Below are 25,610 nucleotides of genomic sequence, written 5' to 3'. Positions count from 1 at the left end.
AGTTGACTTCTTTTAATATTGGGTCTGGCATCTTTCAAAGTCCTGATTGCATCTGATCTGCCACTCTTTTTCCAGAGAAAGAAAAGCTTTGTGATTTTTAGGGGAGACTTACTCACCAGTCAGGTATCCAGGATTTTCACTGTATTGCTCATGTTCTTCTTGTTCAGGTGAGTCCATTTTACCAGAGCCTCTATTTTTTTCAAAAACCTGTTTCCTCAATCCCACTAGGTCACTTTTATTTTTAGCTAATCCTTTCAGCTCTTTCTTTACGAAGCACCACATTTCTTTATAGTTCCCTTTTCTTAAACTTAATATCCTTATGTGGGTTTTCTGTTTTGGCCTTCCTTTCCCAGAAAGAACATTACATTTAATCGAGCTGTGGTCGTTGTTGCACACTGCTGTTCTGCACCAGAATCTGTCCGGTATATTTTCATTACCTTTCCTTGAGTGTTCTAGGATGAGTTGGTCTAGAAAAGTCATTTATCATCTCCAGAAATCTTACCTCCCGTGCTCATACTAAGGATCTAGTCAGACAGAGTGAGGATAAACGAAGCCTTCCATTTTCACCGCATATCTTAGTTTGATGTCTCCCTGCTTGCTAAACTTCATCCTGAGCATGAAGTCTGTAGAACAGTCCCAAGACAATATTTCTTTGGAAGATGTGAAGAATTGAGTTCCACGGGAATTGCATGACATTCCTCTTCTCTGGGAAGATTTTCATGCTGATTCTGTTGGGCCATTTCCATGGGTGTCTGCCCATCCTTGTCTCTCATGTGGAGGGTATAGTTGGGTAAGGTTTCACCTTCTCAACTCAACTCTGTGTGGCCAGGATGAGGTGGGGCTGGGCACCCTTTTCCCCCTGTCAACCCCACAGAAGGCTAAGAGGAGCAGCTAAGGATTATGGGGTGTCCTTTATTTGGGTGAAAGCGACGACTCTGATGACAATATCGATGGCATCCAAGCATGACGCAACATGAGGGGGCATCCAAGCACGAGGTGAAAGTCTCCTTAGCAGTCTTCACCATTCAGAGGTGGAGGATTTAAGAGCAGATGCCATTGCTTAATGATTTCAAAATTCATCTGTCAGGTCCTGGCTATGTAAACTGAGAGGAAACAGGAGGCAGCTTCATGGACATAAAAGGTCTTCAGTGCTGCTCTCTAGGACAGATTCCAGGCAGCAGAAACCTGGGAATCTACTGCTTAGATATGCCTTGCAGATCAGGTTCTGGAATAGCCACATGCTTCCAACCCTGCATAAAATAGGACAAGGTACCACCCAATCTCTTGCTAGGGGAATAGACTTTTAATTTCAATGAGGTATGTGCAGTAGGAATAGTAGTAGCAGGAGAAGTAATAGGTATGGTAGGAGTAATAGTAGTAATAGAACCAGAGAAGCAGCGTGGCTCAGTGAAAAGAGCCCGGGCTTTGGAGTCAGAAGGTCATGGGTTCGAATCCCAGCTCGTCACGTGTCTGTTGTGTGACCTTGGGCAAGTCACTTCACTTCTCTCCACCTCAGTTACCTCATCTGTAAAATGGGGATTAAGACTGTGAGCCCCACGTGGGACAACCTGACCACCTTGCATCCCCCCCCCAGCGCTTAGAACAGTGCTTTGCACATAGTAAGCGCTTAACAAATGCCATCACTATTATTATTATTATTAATAGGAGTAGTCGTAGTACTGGTAATATTTTTGAGCACTCGGTGAATTGCTCTGTGCTAAGTACTTAGAAAAGTCCAACATTCATTCATTCATTTAGTCAATCGTACTTGTTGAACACTTGCTGTGTGCAAAGCACTGTACTAAGCACTTAGAGTACACTATAAAAATAAACGGGCACATTCCCTGCCTACAACGAGCTTACACAGGGAAGTGACTCATTCTCTGCCCATAAGAAGCTTACACTCTTACAGGGAATGTGTAGTTCACGTCTCTTCTTGCAGATCAAAGCACAAGCAACTCCATGGTGCACCTCCACCTTCTAGCAAGACTCTTAAGCAGAGAACAAAAGACTGTGAACAAGGTCATTTCTGGGCCAGACCGATCACCCTCAGGACTCAGGATTCTGTCTCTTACAGAAGAGCAGCCTGGCATAGAGGATAGAGCCCAGGCTTGGGAGTCAGAAGGTCATGGGTTCTAATCCTGACTCCACCACTTGTCTGCTGTGTGACTTTAGGCAAGTCACTTCATTTCTCTGGGCCTTAATCACCTCATCTGTGAAATGGGGATTGAGACTGTGAGCCCCACGTGGGGCAGGGACTGTGTCCATCCCAACTGGCTTGTATCCACCCCAGCACTTAGTACAGTGCCTGACACACAGTAAGCACTTAACTAATACCATCATCAATATTATTATTATCATTACAGGGGCCACAGGATTCATTCACCAATCAATTAAGGGTATTTGTTGAGTGCCTACTGTGTACATAAGCAGAGCCTGAGATTAAGAGCTAGAATAAGAAGAGTAGAGGCAAAATAATAACAATAATGATGGCATTTATTAAGCAATTACTACGTGCAAAGCACTCTTCTAAGCACTGGGGAGGTTACAAGGTGATCAGGTTGTCCCACAGGGGGCTCACAGTCTTAATCCTCATTTTACAGATGAGGTAACTGAGGCACAGAGAAGTTAAGTGACTTGCCCAAAGTCACACAGCTGACAATTGTCGGAGCCAGGATTTGAACCCATGACCTCTGACTCCAAAGCCCGTGCTCTTTCCACTGAGCTACGCTGCTTCTCTAAAAGATATCGTCCCTTTCCTCAAGGAGCTTACACTCTAACAGGATTCAATGCCATCATTCAGGATGCTTGGATCAGGGCTTGGGTAGGAATTCCCACCCCCGACCCGTGGCTCTGAGCGGGATGGTGGGAAAGGGGGTTGGTGGGTTAAGAGGTAAGAGACAAAGAAGCTGGTAGATCTATTCTACTATCCCACTGTAAAATGGACAACCCCAAAATATGTGGGTCTCTGGAATAATTAATAATAATAATAATTATGGTACTTGTTAAGCACTGTTCTAAACACTCGGGTTGATACAAGTTAAGCAGGTTGGACACAGTCCCTGTCCCACATGGGGCTCACACTCTTCACCCCCATTTTACAGATGAGGGAACTGAGTGCCAGAGAAGTGAAGTGACTCGCCCAAAGTCACAGAGCAGAAGTGTGGAGGAGCCAGGACTAGAACCCAGGTCCTTCCAACTTCCAGGCCAGTACTCTGTCCACTAAGCCCTGCTGCTTCTCTGGAACACCTGTCTGTCCCTGACCATTTTGCTTTGTGGGTCATCTAGTCCTGGCAATGGACCACTGAACATCCCTATCGTTTCCTTCTATATTCATGAGTGAGAACCACAGTAGAAGAAGCATAGCTCAGTGGGAAGAGCACGGGCTTGTGAGTTAGAGGTCATGGATTCTAATCCCAGCTCCCCCACATGTCTGCTGTGTGACCTTGGGCAAGTCACTTAACTTCTCTGAGCCTCAGTTGCCTCATCTGTAAAATGGGGTTAAGACTGTGAGCCCCACGTGGGACAACGTGATCACCTTGTATCCCCCCAGCACTTAGAACAGTGCTTTGCACATAGTAAGCGCTTAACAAATGCCATTATTATTAACATTATTATTATCCATGTAATCTCCTTGTGGGTAGGGAACGCATCTACCAACTCTGCTGTCTTCTATTCTCTCAAGTGCTCAATAGAGTGTTCTGCATATGGGAAGTGCTCAATAAGTACAACTGACTGATTGATTCAAACTTCTCTTGAGGCTCAGGTGGTTTTCAACCTGCACAAATTGATGTGGTAACAAATTCCAAGCATTTACCCCTGGTTGTGTGGAAAAGGGTTTCCTTTTGTTTGCGTCAATTGTAATGTCAGACATACCTTAGCTGCCCTCCAGATACAAAGACTACACTATTGATGGTGAGATCTTTGTTTTTCATCAATGCATCTGTGCGTGCTCAAAAAGGTCATCAGGTATGCTTGGATCCTTAGATAAAAATATTGCCTCTTGTCGCACAGTTGTATTTGTCACCTACAGTGCCTGAGGCTGTTTTAGTTTCTCCCTCTATGGGCCCATGATCTTCCCGCAACCTCTATTCCTCACATGTCTGGTCCAGAGAAAGAAAGTGTGATGTGAAACGACAAGCCCTGCTTCTTTTCAGTTGCTGCCCACAAATCCTGTTGCGGTGGGATTTGCCACATGGAGAGCATTCATTCATTCATTCAAGCCTATTTATTGAGCGCTTACTGTGTGCAGAGCACTGTACTAAGCGCTTGGAAAGTACAAGTTGGCAACATATAGAGACGGTCCCTACCCAACAACGGGCTCATAGTCTAGAAGGGGGAGACAGACAACAAAACAAAACATGTGGACAGGTGTCAAGTCATCAGAATAAATAGAAATAAAGCTAGATGCACATCATTGACAAAATAAATAGAATAGTAAATATGTATAAGTAGAATAAATAGAGTAATAAATCTGTACAAACATATATACAGGTGCTGTGGGGAGGGGAAGGAGGTAGGGCGGGGGGAATTGGGAGGAAAGAGCCCGGACCTGGGAGTCAGAGGACATGGGTTCTAATCCTGGCTCCGCCACTTGCCTGTTGTGTGACCTTGGGCAAGTCACTTCACTTCTCTGGGCCTCAGTTACCTCATCTGTCAAACGGGGATTAACACTGTGCGCTCTATGTGGGACAGGGACCGTACCCACCTGGATTATCTTGTACCTACCCACCACTTAGTACAGTGCCCAACACATAGTAAACACTTAAAAGTACCAAAATTATCATTATTATTATTATTATTAAGCACTTAACAAATGCTATACAAAATAGATAAATAAAAATCACACCTTCTTTGGGCTGGAAGTGTGAGGAGTAGAGGCTGCAGGAGGATCATGTATACCAAGAGGGTGTGTGGACAGGTCAAATACCAAATTGGCATTCCCCAAGTCCCACCACAACAGGATAGGTGGTGAACACCAATTTGGTATTTGACTCTCTTCATGATTTCAGTAAATTTCAAACTGGTCTCCTTTGAGCCTTCATCTTTCCAGACTCACCTGTTCAGTCTCTCCTCCTTCGGGCTCTTCTCCATCATCCTGCTCATCTTAGAAGCCAAACCTGAAGAGACAAATGCAAGGAGCATCTGGTTCAGTCTCCTATCCATGAGGCTGCACTCCCGATGATCTGGAAACCTGAGCCTGCCTGTATTTCATTTGGTTCTATTCAGAGACTTACTCCTCTCAGAAGGTGTGATTTTTTTTCATGCAATTTCTTTGTTTTGCTAACAGTACCATGGATAAATAAATAACAGGAACAGCGCTATAATGGAGGAGCAGCAGGTTAATTAGGGAGATGAGTGGAGAGTGAGTGTCTTCCACCCTGCTGAGCACCTGCTGTCTAGTTAATTCCTGCAGCAACACTGGTATCTGCTTCAGGAATAGCCTCCTGCTGTTTTCCCAGCTCCAAGTACTATAAAGAAGGTGTCCATGGGGAGGGAAAGCAAATTATATAAATTGAATTTATTACTAATCAGTTGGTGCGATGATGTGTTTGCAAGTTTCAAGTTTTATGATCTCAATAAGTGGCAAAACTGAGTTTGACTTTGCCTCACGTGGTGGCCTTTTTGACCAGACAGAAAGAAACTCCTTTCTAGCTGATATAGATGGTTCCCCGGGGACAGGAGAGAGAGCAAGAAGCTTCTGGGGAGCGAGGTTGAGTCAGTGAAGAAGATGTGGTCTGCCCCCTCCGGCTTCACCTCGTTCAACCCATCCTATCCCACAGGGCAAAGCAACAGAGAGCTTTTCCCTCTTTAGACAGGTTCTTTGTTGTCACTCTTCTCTTCCCCTTCCTTTGCACCAAGGAGATCCAAAGACCTCTAGTTAGTGCCTCACTTCCTCTCCACTGTGATTCCTGCCCAAAATAGCTCTCCCACTGGCCTGGCTTTCTCTTCCTTTATACCACATTTTCTGCAGCCTTGTCCCCCTGCCTGTCCATCATTGGATTGGGTTCCTTTGGCCCCTCTCATTTTGTAGAAAACCTACCCCACCCGCGCCAGCCAGAATCCTCCTGGGAGCCAAACGGTAAGTGGGAATCTGGCAAAGTTCTGCGGCCACTGGCGGGACCCCGGGGCTCAAAGTCAGACTGAGGTTCTTGTCCACATCTGACACTTGGTCAGGGAACGTTAATTCCATTGGTCAATGGCTCTATTGCTCTACTGAATAGAGGCCAGGTTAATCTGAGAAATGCAACATCAATAACCCGGTTCTCAGGGTGCTTTCCTGTATTCTCTCCTGGTCCCATCCTCTTACTCCCCATTCCTGCTCTCCTCCCTTCACCAGAGGCCCCCAAGCCCCAGGCTAGGCTTCAGAACCCCAGGGACAGCAGGCAGGGGGAGCCTGGCAGTCCCAGGGAGTGCAGGGGACTCTGGTTTAACACTGTCCTTATCCTTTTTGGACCAGGAAGGAAGGGCCAGGGTGATTCCTGAGGTATTAGGATAGTGCTCTGGAATAGTCTCAGTTTTGCCCAATCAGAAAAAGGCTGTGTGGGCTCTCTCTGCCCTCCCTGTGGCTACTCTGAGTGGCTTTCCACAACTCCTGCCAGAGGTTTAGAAGCTCTGGGTCCTTCATGCCCTGGCTGTGTCCCAAGATGTAGCAGGCCATCGAGATGTTTAGAGAAGAAGGCAGTCAGGAAGGGTTTAGGAGGTTTAGTCTGTCCTGCCTCTTGACTCCTTGCTTAGACCCTTAAAGGGAAGTCACTCTTTTCCCCTCATCAGTAGGGTGGCAAATCGTTCTCATTTGATTCCCAGGTGGCAGCCAAGTTATTAACCGATCTGTCCCTGTCAAAAATGGATACAGCAGCAGATGCCTTTATGCCCGATGTTTTTATTTTTAAAAACCCATCCTACCCCCACTTTGGCTCCTGCCACTGAATTCCATGGCTCGGAAGCGGCACCAGTATTCACGAGGACCTGGGAAGGGGAATGCAGTGGCACTGGAGCAAGTGGGGGCCAGGGGTCCCCCCGAAGCAATGAGCTAAGTTTGGATGGCCTCAGAAAGTCATGCCGATGACATCATTCCATGACGCCGTGTGTCCGGCATCACACATGTGTGGGTTCGGTATCCTCAAGGACCACCAGTGGTCCTTCTATGAGCTGAGTTGAGATAGAACTCATAGATTATACAGGTAAATCTATGTATGTTTAACCGCCTTCAGTTTGGGGAGGTGTAGCCACCGAAAGAGCGATCCTGTCCATACAGGCGCATGAGGCTGAAAAGACCCAAACTCCCATCTGCATCATGTACACATAGAGGTACTTCTTTACTGCATTGATGTTTGTACCACTTGCTGGGCCTGTCTCTGTATTTGAGCCTGCCTCTTGCTAACCTAAACTTTGCTAAGCCTCAGCTCAGGGAGAGCAGCCCCTCTCCCTCCTGCTGCCCGCCAGGCTGGTCTATCCGCTGCAGTGATCTCCCAGCACCCCCTGTTTCGGGAGAGCAGCCCCTCTCCCCACTGTTGCCCACCAGACTGGTCTGTCCACTGCAGTGGTTTCTCACCAATCCACTGCTCTGCCACATCATTTGAGACTGTGCCTTGCCATGTCTTTATATTGTTCTTTCTCCCCTCCCCTCTCCACCAACATGTGTGTGCCCCTTTCTAGTGTATGCCATACAACCGCTGTTCAGCTCTCCTCCCCTCGTCCATGCTTACCCCATGTCCCTCTCAGGGGAGATGTGTGACTGTGAGCATTGGCTCAATATAGGTGAGTTGCCTATGTCCCCGGATCTCATTGATCTTGTCCTGCCGTTTGATGTGGAGTGTGGTTTATAGGTGAAGCTGGTGAAACTGCTGAAGAAGCCGGATGTGTCTTCAATAGAAGGAACCGGTCTCCAGGATACATGGAAGGTTGGACAGCACCGCAGCCTTTATAGGTCTTCAACTTGGTAGGAAGCTTGATGTGCAAAGTGCCCAAACTCAGGCAATCTCCCAAGAGCCGTGCTGGCTTTTTGGATTTTTTTTCTGACTACTCTGTCTATCCATGCATCAGTTGGTAGCGCACTGCTTAGCAAACAGAATTTGGTGACCACAGTGAGTGCTGGAAACATCATCCTCATCACCATCCTCACCATCATCATCATCCTCATGAGTATTTTTTGAGCACCTACTGCGTGCTTTGTAACATTCAAGATTTGAAGAAGATATACTCTCCACCTTCAAAGAGCTTAGGCTCTAATGGGAAGAATTTTTCCAGGTGCTTCCTGCTATGTAACTTCAATTTCTTCATGTTTCTGGTCAATTAATCCACCGCTCTGCGTTGAATCGGCAAAGTTACTCATTATCAGGTGCACAAGCATAATTCTCACTCACAGCATTCACTCGATGACTTGTTTCAAAGAGTTTCTGTGATACTCACAGCCTGTTGAGTGCAAGAGTTTCCCAATGTCTCCAGGTTTTTCAGCATATTGTGACTAGTTCTAGCTCTCTAAGTCCTCAGGCATTGGTGGGCTCACGTAGGGTGACTGAACTGGGCTGAACACAGTCAGACTCAACCATAAATCCCATCGTGTGGCGGGCTGAGGACATCTAAGGAATCATGTTTACTTAAAAGTTGCCCGATCCCTGGTATGCTAATGATGTGAAATGATTTGGTAAAATCTATGGAAATGATTATAGATGTCTCTGCACTGTTTCTGTATCTGTCATGCTGCAATGATCATATCTGCTCTGCTGGAAACCCCTCCCATGATATTACTGATATAGATAATTAGAGTCACCTGTCAGAAATGACAGATGAACTCCGGTCCTGAGACTTTGGGATTGAGAACCTGCCCAGAGGGTTGACTGTGTTCTTTGGGAGTCTGTTCAGAAGGATTCTGGTTAAAATCTGGCCAGAAATCAAGAGAAGTGAGAAGCTCCCTTGGTTTCCACAGTGGCAAAGTGGCTGCATTTTTGAAGTCTTGTGGTATTTCTTCAGCATTCCATACTTTGAGGAAGGAGAGCTTGTTCATACATCAAGGGATTAAGTCCCCCTGGCTTGTAGTTTTCTGAGGGAACACCATCGACTCTGGGTGCCTGGTCAGTGTTAGGTCCTCAAATGATAGCAAGAGCTAAGGCCCAAGTCCTCACATTTTAGCCAGGGCCTTCTCTATGGGGGTGGAAGGCATGTCTTTCCCATTAGTGTAAAGTCCCCTCATTGTGTGTGATGAAGGTGATTCTATCTGTACTTTTCAGAGGTGCTGTGGTAGCGTGTTTGGGGCCAAATCAATCATTTCTTTAGTGACAAGTAGAAGCCATTAGTTTGAACCCGTCAGCATATTCCTGCATCACTTCAACTTTTCCGTGCCACTACTAGTCATCCACATTTCTTATCTTGAGCTGCTTGGGCTATTACAGATTTCTGCAGGCCTCCATTTTGGCTTACCCTTGAAGAGCCAGAAATCACTGTTGAGACATTTCTTGCTTTACTGCACATAGTTTTTAATCCCTAAGTAATTTTCAGATAATCAATAGCTTTTCTTGAGTGCTCACTTGGTTCATTAAATGCTTGGGGCCAAAAAATAGACTTAGTAAACACGATCCTGACCTCAAGAAGCTTACAGTCTGCCATATGCAGAGCACTATACTGAGAGCTTGGGAGAGAGCAATAGACTTAGTAGACACGATCCCTGTCTTCAAGGAGCTTACAGTCCAGTGTGTGCAGAGCACTGTATTGAACACTTGGGAGAGGACAATAGAGGTAGTAGAAACAATTTTGCCCTCAAGGAGCTTACAATCTGGTGGGGGAGAAAGACACTAAAAGACATTCCAGGGAGGGGGAGTCTCATCAACTCAGTCTGGATAGGGTCTCCTGGCAGTAGCCACTCTCGAGCATTTCCATGTTCCCAAAGGACGTATTGGCTATACTGATAGTTTGATTTGGAGAGTATGACTGAGTGATTCCCTCAGCTCTGTGCATGGCTATATTTAGACCTGGGGTCCATCTCTCTAAACTGTGAGCTCCTTGTTGGTATGAAACCTGTCACAAATGTGTTGTACTGTACTCTGACCAACCGTTAGTACAATGTTCTGCACACAGTAAGCACTCAGTAAATACCATTGAAATACCATTGATTGATCCATGGTGCCTTGCTCTTTTGGGGAATTCAGAAGACAGGGGTGGGGATGACAACCTGATATTGGGCCTATTCTCCGAGCAAACCTCTTTCGAGTTTTCAGCATCACTCCCTACCAGTGCATGAAAATCTCCCATGATGGTTTGGAGCTGCTACAATTACCTTATCCTGGATCCTCACAGAGTCTGGCTTTCCTGTATTTGTTGTGGAGTTTGTGGGGTAGTCTGAGCTGATGCTGGTAATGGAACACTTTTGCTTTAGTGGTAGGGGTAGGGACATCAGGTCATCATTTATGTCTCTGGGCAGATTTGGATGGCCAGAGACTAAGATCTGTCTGATTGCAAATCCAGCACCGCGTGATGTTGCTCTGAAGAGAGAAGGTTTCTCCAGGAAAAGGGGTCCATGGCCCCAGTCTCTGGGAGCTGGCCTTTATTGGGTACTCTAGTGTGGCTCTAAGTCGTGATTTCCAGGCTGAGTCTGGCCAGTTCACAGGCAGTAAGCACCATCTTCTTTGGGGGCAACTTCTGTTTTCCTCATCACGTAGCAAACTGATGTTCTACGTCATGATGGTAATTTCTTTCTATTCAATAGTGTTTTGTTTGTTTGTTTTCTGTAGCACTGAAAGACTGTCCTCTGGTACTTTCCTCTGGTACTGTCCTCTGGTAACATAGTTTTGAGTCCAGATGACTCAATTTTTAGGGCCCACTCCTAGCTCTTTTCTCATATGGGGCAAGCAGTGCATTCAGGGCTGCGCAGACACCCAAGGTGTTAACTCATTAGTGGTCAAGTGGCCAATATTCTGAGCCATCCACTGGCATAGGAGTTTTGTTTAGGATTGAGAATGGGGGAAAAGGGATGATGTCCCCCAGTCGGCGGAGTAGGTGCTTGTGATGGTTTTCCATTAGTAATGACGACTTGCGCTGAGTCATCCGCACTCTTTCATTTGGTCTCCTGATGAGACCAGCCACACATCTGACCAGTTGACTGGTAGGGGTTGCGGGGTGGAGTCTGATCCCGCAATAGATTGTGCTGTGTCCTCATCCACCTTTTAGGCTTTTCTTGAATGTGGCACTCATTTTGGCAGTGAAGGCCACTGTACTCCTTTTGTACTCCCCATGTGAATGTTCTCCTAGAGACTGGGTTACATGCGCATAAAATTCTTGGACGTATATTGGCCCATGGGTGGCTGGGAAAATGGTTAAGTGGAAATCTGATGGAGTTTTGGAAGGATCATAGGGGATGGAGGAGGGGAAAGATTACTCAAATGAGGAAGAACAAGCTATAATTCACCTTCAACTCATCTGCCCACAGATACTTCCTTCAAGGAGGGCTGTAGCCTCTATTGAAAGAAAAAATAAAATCTGCTGGGACCCCTTTCTAGGGTCCAACTCCCAGGAAAGGATAAAACTTTGGGATTGAGAGGACATTACTGACAGTAACAGGGTAACAGGGTCACACTAGTGTGGCTGATAGGATCAATGCGTAACCAATCATCCCTTTCTCATCAAAGGCACAGAACAGATAAGCACTTGCTCCTCTGCTGGGGCCATTTTCATTCCTCCAGATTTGGGTCCTGATCTTTGGACACATCAGTTCTCAGAGAGGCACTCCTGTGTGATCTGGGGCAAACCACTCAAGCTCTCTGAGCCTCAGTAGCCTCATCTTAAAATGGGATCAGAAAAAAACCCAACTCCTCCTGCATCACAGAGAGGCTGGGAAGATAAAATGATGTAATTTGATGGAAAGGCACTTTGGAAAAAGAAAAGTGCCCGACCAGTTCAAGACATAATTATTTTGAAGATGAATTGCTATGTGCCAGGGTGATCGGTCTTCTTCTGCTTTCTCCCAACTGTCCATGGCTATGCCACATTGTTTGACCCATCCTTGTGTCTCTAAAACGTTTCTTCTGTCCATCCTGTTTACGGTTTCCCCATTCCAGCTCACCATACAGCAGCTGTTTGGGTATCCTGCTGTCGTCCATTCTCCTAACATGTCCCGCTCAGCGAAGGTGTGATGTGACGAGCATTGCTTTCCTTTCTCCGCTAGAGGAATCACACTACGATCAGAAGCTCCTTGACTGAATTTCAGAAGAAGCTTCTACTGCAAGGTAAGTCCATACCTTCAACCCAGGACAGGGTAGAGGGACATAATCGCCCCCCTCCCCTCTCCACCCTAGCAGATGGGGTAGCCACACCCCAGGAGTCAGCCTATGGGGTGCTTAGCCCCCCACATTCCCCCTTATGCTCCTGCTCAGGCAGGGAGCCTGGGGAAGGGGGGCTTACAGTCTGGGATTCCACCGGCCCCCCACCAGACAGTCCCCAGGAGACCCCCTTCCTGGTCTTCCTTCTGGTCTGCTAGGGTCAGGGTCCCCAGTTCCTTCTCCACACAGTGGCCTTTCTGCCCTCGGGGCAGAAATTCTATGTGGGCCCTCTAGGCCTAGCCTGGTCTCCCCTCCCACCCCCCAACAGCAGCAGAGAGCCCGGCAGCAGAGAGGGAGAGTTCCCTTTTCCTCCCTCCTGGATCCCCACCCCCTTCCTTTTCTCTTGCCTCCACTGCTGCCGGCCACTCCTGGGGTGGGGGAAGGCCCCCAGACTCCCCTCTTTTGGGAGTCTCCTTCCCCAAGCCCCCCTCCCCCATGTCACCTCCCCTCCCACCACCCCCTCTCCCCCCAGATCTGCACCCCCTCCTCACCACTCAAACAGATCCACATTGACTGGTTTCTCCATCTCCTGCATCACCAGGATGGGGTTTCTCCCATCCTCCTGTCTCTCCACATTGGGTTCAGGTGGCCGAAGAGCCTTCTTGGCTCTGAACCACCATTAATCCATCCAGCTAGATGGGCGGCCACCATCTTGAGTTGCCACGAGTGGGAGAGAGGAGCCATCCTGGACTCCTTCCCGAGTGGTGAGTGGTGGAGGCATGTGCATGGGACCTGCAAGAGCCCTCATCATTTTGATTATGGTGGACTGAATGCATTCCACAACCTCACTGTGATCCTGTCTTGAGATTTGATTTTCTGGCACATAGGTGACATAGATGGTATTGCTTTAGGGGTCAGATGTGATATCTACCGTAGGTCCTGGCTTCACAGCCATATAGATGGTTGGCACTACAACTCCTCCATAACCCTTCAGTTTGGTCTGTTTCTTGATGCCACGTCAGTGCCATGCTCTACCTGTCAGTCTTCCACGGGGCAGCTATCCTCCCCGTTACCTTTCTACCTCTTTGACTGTCTTTGCATCCTTGGACTTTGTGCTGCCTAAGTAGAAGAATTCAGGGACATACTTCAGCTCTGTGTGGTTGGTGTAACTCCTTGGCAATGTGCGGAATTTATCAGGCACGGGTGGGTATGTGACTTTTGTCTTCCTTGGGCCAACTGTCAATCGAGAATGCTTATCTGTTTCTGAAAAGACTGTGAGCCCGTTGTTGGGTAGGGACTGTCTCTATATGTTGCCAACTTGTACTTCCCAAGCGCTTAGTACAGTGCTCTGCACAAAGTAAGCACTCAGTAAATATGATTGAATGAATGAATGAATGAAAAGCAGTTGCTAATCATCTGCATGTCATTGTGTGTGCTTTCACAGCACATTCCTCAGCATATGTGCTTTGCACATAGTAAGTGCTTAATAAATGCCATCATTATTATCATATGAGAACTCCTGGGTAACAGATGATGTAATCGGGTTGGATGCAGTCCCTGTCCCACATGGGGCTCAGTCCCAATCCCCATTTTAAAACGGAATATAAAAGAAATAAGGGAACAGTGGAAAAGGGGCCTTAATGTTCCATCTTCAAACATAGCTCCCTACAATAGTTGTAACAAACCTGAATCTAGGGCCTACTCCTCAATCTGTGATGGGGAAAGGTTCAGCACATCATGGAATGATGTTAAGATCACAAATGAACTCTCAGGCCAGCCAAATTCTTCTGCCAGAGCCCAGGTCTACCGGTAGCCTTGGATCAATGCTTTTGTAAATTTGATGAATGCTATAGATCCTGTATAATAATAATAATAATAATAATAATAATAATAATAATAATAGTATTTGTTAAGTACTTACTATGTGCAAAGGACTGTTCTGAGCGCAGGGCGGATACAAGGTGATCAAGTTGTCCCAAGTGGGGTTCACTGTCTTAATCCCCATTTTACAGATGAGGTAACTGAGGCACAGAGAAGTGAAGTGACTTGCCCAAAGTCACACAGCTGACAAGTGGCAGAGCCAGGATTAGAACCTATGACCTCTGACTCCCAAGCCCATGCTCTTTCCATTGAGGCATGCTGCTTCTGTATGTTCCTGGGACCTCTCCTGGATCTTATATGTAGTAGAAATCATATCTGCTATATCTTCCTCTGGTCTGAAGTCATAGTGAGATTCTGGGAGTGCACAGCTAATGGTGTCCTTCCAACTATAATAATAATCATAGTAATAGTAACAGCACTTTCCATGTGCCAAGTACTGTGCTAAGTGGTGGGGTAATAATAATAATAATAATGATGATGGCATTTGTTAAGTGCATACTATGTGCCAAGCACTGTTCTAAGCGCTGGGGTAGATACAAGGTTATCAGGTTGTTAATCCCCATTTTACAGATGATGTAACTGAGGCTCAGGGAAGTTAAGTGACTTGCCTAAAGTCACACAGCCGGTAAGTGGCAGAGCCGGGATTAGAACAGATTCATTCATTCATTCACTCATTCATTCATTCATTCAATAGTATTTATTGAGCACTTACTGTGTGCAGAGCACTGTACTAAGTGCTTGGGAAGTACAAGTCGGCAACATATAGGGATGGTCCCTACCCAACAACGGGCTCATAGTCTGGAAGGGGGAGACAGACAACAAAACAAAACATGTAGACAGGTGTCAAAATTGTCAGAACAAATAGAATTATAGCTATATGCACATCATTAACAAAATAATTAGAATAGTAAATACGTACAAGTAAAATAAATAGGGTAATAAATCTGTACAAATGTATACAAGTGCTGTGGGGAGGAGAAGGAGGTAGGGTGGGGGAATGGGGAGGAGGAGAGGAAAAAGAGGGTTCAGATTGGGAAGGCCTCCTGGAGGAGGTGAGCTCTCAGTAGGGCTTTGAAGGGAGGAAGAGAGCTAGCTTGGCGGATGTGTGGAGGGAGGGCATTCCATGCCAGGGGAAGGACGTGGGCCGGGGGTCGATGGAGGGACAGGCGAGAACGAGGCACAGTGAGGATGTGAGGAGGTTAGCAACTGAGGAGCGGAGGGTGCAGGCTGGGCTGGAGAAGGAGAGAAGGGAGGTGAGTTAGGAGTGGGTGAGGTGATGGAGAGCCTTGAAGCTGAGAGTGAGGAGTATTTATTTATTCATTTATTTGTTTATTTGTTTATTTATTTATTCAGTCATATTTATTGAGCATTTATTGTGTGCGGAGCACAGTTCTAAGCACTCAGGAGAGTACAATGCAACACTAAACAGAAACATTCCCTGCTCACAGATCAGGCACAGCCCCTGTCCCACATGGAGCTCACAGTCTAAGAGAGAGGGAAATCAGGGGTCTTATCCCCATTTTACAGAGGCGGAAAGTGAGAAACAGCTGTTAAGTCTCCTTCCCAAGATTGCCCAGCAGGCAAGTGGAATAGCTGGGAATAGAAACTGGCTCTCCTGACTCCAAGTATAATGCGGTCAAGTCATCCTCACAGTGCATGTGGTGGGGAGAAGGAGTATGGCTGGAAAATGACTGCGAACTTTTCCTTCACTCACTCACCCACTCACTCACTCACTCACTCACTCACTCACTCATTCATTCATTCATTCATATATTCATTCATTCAATCGTATTCATTGAGTGCTGACTGTGTGCAGATCACTGTACTAAGTGCTTGGAAAGTACAATTCACCAACAGACACAATCCCTGCCCACAATGGGCTCACAGTCTAGAAAGGGGGAGACAGGCATCAAAACAAGTAAACAGGCATCTATAGCATCAATATATTCAGCAGCCTTGGTGTGTACCTTTGGTGCTCAGAGGAGTTGAATGAAAGCAAGAAAACCCATCTCCACTTGCAAGGAACTTTCAGTCTATGGAATGCCTGTTAGATTTCTCTGTACTTGAGGTCTAAGACAAATTGTGATTTTTACAAAATTCAGTATAGCTTTCCCCATTGAAGATGAATTACTGTGCTTGAATAAAGAAAAACAAGATCACCTGGGTTCTAATCCAGGTTCTGCTACTTGTCTGCTGTGTGACCTTAGTCAAGTCACTTCATTTCTTTTTCTCTCAATTTCCTCATCTGTAAAATGGGGACTCAGTCCTACTCAACCTGCTTCGACTGAGACACACCTGGGACAGGGATTGTGTCCAACCTGATTATTTTGTATTTAGCTCAGCACTTAGTACAGTGCCTTGCACATAGTAAGTACTTAACAAGTACTATAATTAATGAAAACCATCTCGGGTATTTTCTTGTTCTCCACACAGTTTGGAGAATAAAAGACACAATAAGCCCAAATACAACAATTGGTTTTTTCCTAAAATGCCTGCAATATCAAGATTTGGGAAGAAATCATTGAGGGAAAATATCTTAGCCCCCCGCCCGGACTCCTACTGCCCAAATATTTAGGAGAGGAAAAATAAATAAATAAAAATAGTAGTGAACTCCAAAGAGTTGTAATACAGGGAAAGAAACATCTACCTCCTGGTTTCAGGAAAGCACTATGGTTTGGCATTCTGAGTCCTTCTAGAGACTGGTCTTGGTAATAATAGTAATAATGATAATAAAAATAATAATAATAGTACTGATAATAATAATACTTATGGTATTTGTTAAGTGTTTACAATATGCCAAGCACTGTTTGTAAAGCGCTGGGATACATGGAAGGTTATGAGGTGTACAAGGTCCCTGTCCCGCATGGGGCTCACAGTCTAGTTTCTTCTTAGATTTGAATCATTTCTATTTCCAAAAAAATTCCAAATCACTATTTCCCCTCATAAACAAACTCCCATTGCTTCTGATCACAAAAAATTAATGAGCTGTTAAAAGTCCAGAGAAAGTGTTTTTGGTACTAAATGGCTTTCTCTAAAGGGAAATTGTCCTGATGCATTTCATGAGATTGGCTAAGATTTCACTTCTCGGTGGAAAAAATTGAATAAGCTCTCTCCGTTATGCAAGAAGTTTAACAGTGAGACTCCTCATGGACTCGTATTAATATCTATTAAAAATGAATGTGTGAAATTATCCAGAAGCTTCCATTTTATCCTTTTGGTAAAATCTTTGCTCAGAGATTCAGCAAGCACTGTGACACAATAGCTGCCCAAATTTTCAGTTACCATATTTTCTGGGGGATTACGAAGAGTCTCAGCACAGATTGACAATGGGAAAATTATAGAGACTGAGAGAGAGCGAGACAGAGAGTGTAATAAGGGAAGTAGGCCTGGGGGGTCAGAGGACTTGGGTTCTAAACCCAGCTCTGCCACTTACCTGCTGTGTGACCTTGGGCAGATGACCGTGTCTCTGTGTCTCAGTTCCCTCATCTGCAAAATGGGGATTCAATACTTGTTCTCCCTCCTACTTAGAATGTGAGCCCCATTTGGGACCTGATTATCTTGCATCCACCCCAGGACCTAGTATTATTGTGCTTGGCACAATAATAAGCACTTAACAAATACAACAGATATTATGTTGGAATATTGTGAGAATCCTTACAATCCATTTGTACATATTACTCATTATAAGTGTTCACGTGGAAGCAGTGGTGGAAATACATTGAGGGAGCATGGAAGCACATTGCAAAACAAATACCTTCCCTTCATCACTACAGAAAACTTGACTGGAAGGAAGGGGCTTAAATTACAGTGACAGATATCAACTAGTCAACAGAAAGAACTTCCTAGCAGAGAAAAAACAAAGCAAAACACTGAAGCAGACTACCAGAAAAATCATCTCTGGATATCTTTAAGAGAGAATATAGTGGGATCGTTAGAAAAAAATTTGGAGTAGTTCTTGCCTAGGTCTTTGACTATGAAGGTTGGTACTCTCAGTCGCTACAATTTTCCTATTGTCCATCTGTGCTGAGACTCTTCAGAGATTTGGAAATGATCTCAAATTCCTAGACCTGAAAGTGATCACAAGAGATCATCTAGTCCATCTTCCAAAGGAGATACCCTTATTTAGTAGGTTAATTACCAGATAGTTTTGTGAATTTATTGATGAATATGTATACATATGCTCACACTATATCCATTATGTTAGTTCTATGAGTATATGATCAATCTCTAAGATATCACATTTGAATACTATATAAATTGCTTTGTGAGTTTGGAAAATTTAGGGGGCAGTCATTGAGTGGAGTGGTGGTTGGTACATTGTCAATCCAGGGCTGTGGTGATGACTAGAGCTTAAGGAAGAATGATAAAATAAAGTCCACAGTGGACCCAGAACCCAAAGTAGAAGCATCTTTTGAGTCCATAAAACCAAGCAGCCTGATCCAACTACCTCTTGCTTAATGTTGCAAAGGAAAACTCTATACAAAACGATGTGAATTAAATCCATTTTCCACTGACAGAATGTAAATATGATAGGTTATCTTCCAGAGCAGGTTTTTTTCAACAAACAATAGCACATGCCCAAATCAATCCATGAATAATATTCATCGGACACCTCCTGTGTGCAGAACACTCTACTAAGTGCTTGGGAAAGTACAATACATTAGCAGACACAGTCCCTGACCTCCAGGAGCTTACAGTCTAACTTATGCAAACAGTCTGAGAATAAAATAGTTTAAACAATTTAATACACCAATAATGATTGCAAAGCTTGGTGGAGACAGTGAGACCAAATAGCTTAAAGCATCTATTTTGATAAATCCTAAAGTTCTGCCTGGTTTTCTTATTACTAGAGCTAAACAGGCCATTATCACTAGATTGACATTTGTGACTCACGATGCTGGGTGATCCAATCCCAGTGTGCTTACAGAACACTCATATCTGTCATTCCCCTTCAGAGTTGCTGCTATTGAGAGTGAGAACTAATCCCTGAGTGCAGATGTGGCTGAAAAGATCAATATGTGACTGACGTTCTCTTTTGCACTTTGTGCACAAAACCATAGATCTTGGCTGTGTCGGTGCACTTGTCCATGCAGGCCTTATCTTGTCTCTGGGCTGGGATCTGGGCATTCCAGTCTTCATGAAATCTCTGCTCAAAGAGAGCAGCCCCTCTCCAGAACGCTGTCCACCAGGCTGGTCAGCCTGCTGCAGTAATCGCCCAGCAGTCCACTGCTTATTTTGCAGTGCTTGGGTCTGTACACCGTTGCGTCTTTATATAATTTATTCTGCCCTCCCGGCTTGCCTGTATTCCCTTCCAGGTTGACATTTGGCAACTGTTTGGGATTCCTGCTGTCATCTATCCTCCTCAGGTCCATCCAGGTCTTTCCATCAGAAAGAAGGTTAAATAGTATTGCGATTTCATAAGCCTTTTATTGGTGGGTTGTTTGGTGTCCCGTCAACACCACACTCTGTCTGGCCTTTTGGACTGTTTTCTACTTACTTGCTTCTCTGGTCGTGTAGGTACCCTTCTATCTAAGAGGCATAATGCCATGACAGCCTTTAGTTCTGTGTAATCAATTAAAATCGTGTGCTTTGGTTTGTGTTTCCCCAGTATAGGATTGTTTGGGATTTTGGTTTTCTTCTCTCTTATTCCCTGACCATAGCACTCGGCCAAACATGCAAAGCAACTCATGATATCGTGTGTGTTTCTTCTTGACTATGTCTTCCAAGGCCCAGTGGTAGGAATTGGGTAGTTCCTGGAGTGTTGTGTTCAGCTTTGGCTAAATATCTGTAGTCTGTTGAGCTGCTGGAAGACTTCCTTGGGGAACTGGATGTGCACTGTGATTCCATCTTCCAGCTTCCTCATTTTTATGTTCCCCCAAGAATAGGTTGTACAGGACAGGACCTACCACGTAGCAGTGGTGGTGGGAAAAGGGTTACACTGGGCACCGTCAACTCTGACTCAATGGATCACACCAGTGGAAGGCATAGGGGTCACCTCACTGAGGCTGCGACATTGCCTGACCCACACTCCAGGTGACAGGCGGACAATTTATAAAAGAACGTTGTGGCATTTAAATGTGGCTGTTCCCTAATAGGTCAGCATCTTGTCAGAAAACAACAAAAACAGGAGTGACTTTAAGGGAGCCCGGGCTCACTTTCATACTCATGGTACTCGTCAATGATGTGAGAGATGATGATGGGGAGAGAGGGAGGGAAGCATTGACAGGAAATGCTTCATTTTTCCTGCATTTCTGGCATTTCTCTTGGAGGTTTAAAATGATAATAATGGCTGAAAGCACACTGTCTTCATTAAAACCTTGAGCCCCTGGAAGATGATAATGATGATATTTATTAAGCACTTGCCATATACCAAGCCCTGGACTAAGCGGTGGGGTAGATGCAAGGTTATGACATAAGACCCAGTCCCTGTCCCACATGGGGCTCACAGTTCATCTCATTCCCATTTTACAGATGAGGAAACTAAGGCACAGAGAAGTCAAATGACTTATCCAAGGTCACACAGCTGGCCAGTAGCAGATCTGGGGCTTGTGCCCAGGTTTCCTGACTCCCAGTCTTGAGCTCTTTCCCTTAGGTTGGATTTAAACTAAATCAAGGAGAAAAAACATCTGAGGTTGTAAGACATAATACATGTGACTTAGAAAGAAAGGACCAGCCTAAAGCAGGTGTAGAGATGATTTGTACTCATCGCTTTACCCAGAATTTGCATTGGACCACCTCAGCTACATCGTAGTACTGAAATGGTGGAAGGAAATGCAGGGAATGCATTTGTTGGTCGAAAACGATATTTTCTTCTTCTTTTTCCTTTCCTTCTGACTTCACAGACTGCAGTTTTGTGTATCGTTTTGGAGGTTTGCTAATTAGATAGCCCAAATATATATATACCTCATGTCTATCCAACTTGCGTGGAGCATCCAGTGTATGCAGTTGAATTAAGAATCTGATCCATTTGAGGTTTTATCTGCATGCTGAAGAGATGACACCTGACTCAAATCTACCAGCCAAGTGCCCTTCCTGGGATTCCAAAATGCCAATGAGCAGGCAGTGACGTACTTATTTAAGCCCCGGTGCCAGCATTTTCTGTGTCCATTGTTAATGGTGGATGGCAGGCTTGGTAAATCGAATTCCTGCATGAAAAGGTTTGCAAAGTCTCATGGGTGGCATTCTTATTTTAAAAGGGGTATTAAAATGAAATCAAGCATGACTTCAAAATATATTCAGCTTTCGTTCCAGTACATAAAGGTAGGGACTTTTTTGATCAGATTATGTTTTCAATGAAGGGATTTTGGATGAATTTGATGTGATTCTCATTCCCATCATAAGAGCGAAGTGGACGGGGGGAATCCTTTTAAGATGTCGTTGTTCTCTGTGGTCTGTGATGGTACTTGCTAATGCAGGAGAGAATTTGAGGCAAAGCAAATAAACCTGACCTCTATTGTAGAGTCATTTTTTATATGATCAAAAAAATGCTCTCTGCCTGCCTGGCTGTTACTTTAAAGGTGGATTTTAAGATTCAAATGCTGACACAGTTTCCCAACAGCTTGGTAGGAATGATATTGTATGGGTCTGGATTGGAATATCAATTTTAAACACTGAAGAATTTTTCCTCTTTGGCCCATAAGTCTCAATGTACATAAAGACCTCTCTACTCAGAGCTATATGCTTAGCTTAGTTTTGTTAATGTAGCACATAATATTGTAAAAGAATTCAAGAGCAAAGTCTCATGTTCTCTCCATGAATGTAATGAATGTTCCCAAAGCTTGAAAGTTAGTCTCTGTTGAGATCATCTTTACATCCTTTTCATATCTCCTCTAAGTAGCCGTATGAATTTTGTGCACTGCAATTAAGGGCATTTGAAGATTAGCAAGTTGGTGTGATCCAAGCACTAGAATACTGGGCTAGAACGTGTAGTTATTATGGCACATGCTGACCGAACCAATAATAATAATAATAATAATGATGGCATTTGTTAAGCATTTACTATGTGCAAAGCACTGTTCTAAGTGCTGGGGAGGTTACAGGGTGATCAGGTTGTCCCACGGGGGGCTCACAGTTTTAATCTCCATTTGGCAGATGAGGGAACTGAGGCCAGATGAGGGAACTGAGGCCCAGAGAAGTTAAGTGACTTACCCAAAGTCACACAGCTGACAGTTGGTGGAGCAGGGATTTGAACCCATGACCTCTGACTCCAAAGCCTGTGCTCTTTCCACTGAGCCACGCTGCTTCAGTGTTTGCCATCAAAAGCAATGTACGAGCCTCACTCGCCCGAGAACCGAAGACTGACCACCTGTGTAGAGGAACTGATTGTAGTGCTAGTGTCTGACACAACGCCACGCACACTCTCTCATCCCTGTCGGTCATGTTTCTGTTGGGGCAGTGCCACAAGGGAGCAGGTGGGCAATGATGCAGCACAATGTAAACTGCACACAAAGGCGTCATTCAGTCAGTCAGTTGTAATGATAATAATAATAATGATAGCATTTATTAAGTGCTTACTATGTGCAAAGCACTGTTCTAAGCGCTGGGGAGGTTACAAGGTGATCAGGTTGTCCCACGGGGGCTCACAGTCTTAATCCCCATTTTACAGATGAGGTAACTGAGGCACAGAGAAGTTAAGTGACTTGCCCAAAGTCACACAGCTGGCAATTGGCAGAGCTGGGATTTGAACCCATGACCTCTGACTCCAAAGCCTGTGCTTTTAAAACTGAGCCACGGTGCTTCTCCTCTTGTACTTATTGAGTGCTTAGTGTATGCAAAGCACTGTACAAAGCACTTGGGAGAGAACAATATAGTAATATAACAGGCACATTCCCGGCCCACAACGAGCTTACAGTCTAGAGGGGTAGTACAGACTGCAAGCCCGTCGTGGGCAGGGTTGGTCTCTCTTTTCAGCGCTCAGAACTGTGCTTTGCACATAGTAAGTACTTAGCAAATGCCATCATTATTATTATTATTACTACTGTATTGTACTTTCCAAGCACTTAGTACAGTGCTCTGCACACAGTAAGCGCTCAATAAATACGATTGAATGAATGAATGAATGAATACGTGCATGAATCATTAATATCTGAAGTGACCGCAGCATCGTGCCCATGCTGTGCTGTATTTTATTTATTATTACATTTTTAAGTACTTACGTGTTAAACAGTTCTAAGCAATAGGGTAGATACAAGTTAATCAGCCACATGGGGCACACAGTCTAAGTAGATGGGGAACAAGTATTTAATCCCCATTTTACAGTTGAGGAAACTAAGGCACAGGGAAGTGAAGTGACCTGCTTAAGATCACACAGCAAGCAATTGGCAGAGCCGAGATTAGAACCCAGGTTCTCTGACTCCCAGGCCTATGTTCTTTCCACCAGGTCATGCTGCTTCTCGTGCTGTCATGCCACGACCCAGTAGGTGGTTGCCTTAGTAACCATAACACGCTTCGCCCCTCCTCAAGAACCTCCAGTGGTTGTAATCTACTGCTGCTTTGAACAGAAACTCCTTCCCATCAGCTTTAAAGTACTCAATCACCTTGCCCCCTCGTATCTTACCTCACTGGTCTCTTAACTACAACCCAGCATGCTCACTTTGCTCCTCTAATGCCAATCTACTTACTGTACCTTGATCTCATCTATCTCGCCGCCCACCCCCTTGGCCACACACCCCCTCTGGTGTGAAACTCCTACCCTTTTCATATCTGAGAGTTGACCCCTCTGCCTAACTTCAAAGCCTTATTAAACCACATCTCTTCCAAGAGGTCTTCCCAACTAAGCCCTCATGTCCCTTCTGCATTGCCCTTTCTCCTTGGTTTGTACCCTTTAAGTAGTTGATATTCACCCCACCTTCAGCCCCACGAAACTATTCTATATAACTTTCATTTATTTTAATGTGGGTCTCCCCATCTAGGCTGTAAGATCCTTTGTGGGCAGGGAAGGTGCTTACCAGTGAACTGCCCAGATGATTCTTTGGTCTTGAAACTTTCCCCACAGATGGCCCAGCCCCAGCAGGCAGAGCTGGGACTAGAACCCAGGTCTCCTGATTCTTGGAGCCGGGCTCTTTCCCCTCTACCCACAGCATGATTGTAACACAATTTATCATGATAGAAATCCACTGGGTACTGGGAAACTCCCCATTTCCAGGGAGTTTCTTTCCGTAACTTCACTGAGACAGGTGGTCAGGGGGGCTGCCTGACTGATCCAGTTTGATTGATTTTGCCGATTCCCAGTGGGGGTTTTGGTGCCCCGATATTAATCTATAGATTTATGAACACTGAGACTGAGGCTGGGCTCTCAATTGAAATGGAGGGAAGATTTCACATCTCATCCAGCATCCAGACTGCAAAAAGTCCCCTTTGTAAATGAGATGACAAGAGCGAGTTCCCAAATTCGCTCCTTCTACGACAATAGTCCAGGTGGTTGATGTTGCCATGCCTGCCAAACATCAGCAGCCAATACAGTGGCCAGTCAAACAAGGGGAACTCATAAGGAAGCAAGCTCTCAAGTTTGGCTGCCTTGTGATCCTACTCCCAAATCCCAAATAGATGGAACTGGGCTAAACCATGACCAAAAATATTCATTCAGTCAGTCATATTTATTGAGCGATTACTGTGTGCGAGAACTGTACTCCATCTCCAGAAGCATTAACTGCATCCTGGCAATGAGATGAACAAATAATTTCCTATCATTTATCTTTTCTTACAAAAAACAAACATAAAAGTGCATCTGAAATTGCATAAAACCCCTGATTAATCCTCCAAAGTCTGCACTTGTTCTTATATCTTGTTCTCCTGTGCAAATAAATATCGCTTTCCACGTACAATTGGATTACCAACACCTTCCATCTTTTCGAAGGAAAGAGAGTTTCTTTTTACTTTGTTGATTCAGTAGTATTTATTGAGTCTTTCTATATGCCTAGGACTGTTCTAGGAGCAAAGATAAAAGTAGGAAGTGCAGGCAAGTATGACCGATTAAGGACTTCTGTCCTCAAGGCATTCACAGTCTAGTGAGGGAGAGAGGCAGAGACAATTTGTTCCTATCCAGTGGGAGTAGGATGAGTGTGCTAAAATAAAATGAATTAACAAATGATAGAAGTTTTAGAAGTAGTATTTATTGAGCGCTTACTGTGTGCAGAGCACTGGACTAAGCTCTTAGAGAGAATACATACGTAAGAATTAGACACGGTTCCTCTCCCCTGGAGGGCTTAAAATCTAAGACTTGAAGCAACATGTGCTGAAGTGCTAGGGTGACCATTTATCTGATGTCATACTGAACAGTCCAATTTTCAGCTAGTCTGTCCACTGTCCATTCCAGATATAGCCTCAGATACCATTAAATTGATAGAAATGGCATGTGTTAAGCACTTACAACGTGTCAAGCACTGTAATAATCACTAGTGTAGGCTCAAGATAATCAGATCAGATGGAGTCCCCATCCCACAAAGGGCTTACAGTCTAAGGCGGGGAGGAGAATAGGTA

At 44.9% G+C, this 25,610-nt stretch overlaps 1 protein-coding gene across 2 annotated transcripts in view; it reads left to right on the top strand.

Moving 5' to 3' along the window:
• Positions 1 to 25,610, top strand: part of CDH8 (cadherin 8) — a 429,973-nt gene that overhangs the window by 390,300 nt on the left and 14,063 nt on the right. Inside the window, exon 1 of one of the 2 annotated variants that reach the window (XM_038740093.1) lies at positions 12,139 to 12,218. The exons of the other annotated variant lie outside the window; for it this stretch is intronic. The gene's annotated coding sequence lies outside the window, so the exon portion shown is untranslated. Of the gene's footprint in view, positions 1 to 12,138; positions 12,219 to 25,610 lie in introns of those variants that run through there. 2 annotated transcript variants of the gene reach the window in all.

This window comes from Tachyglossus aculeatus, chromosome X1 (assembly GCF_015852505.1).
Source record: "Tachyglossus aculeatus isolate mTacAcu1 chromosome X1, mTacAcu1.pri, whole genome shotgun sequence".
In the NCBI taxonomy this organism is placed as follows: domain Eukaryota; kingdom Metazoa; phylum Chordata; class Mammalia; order Monotremata; family Tachyglossidae; genus Tachyglossus; species Tachyglossus aculeatus.
This window is presented reverse-complemented; position numbering and strand designations above follow the sequence as displayed.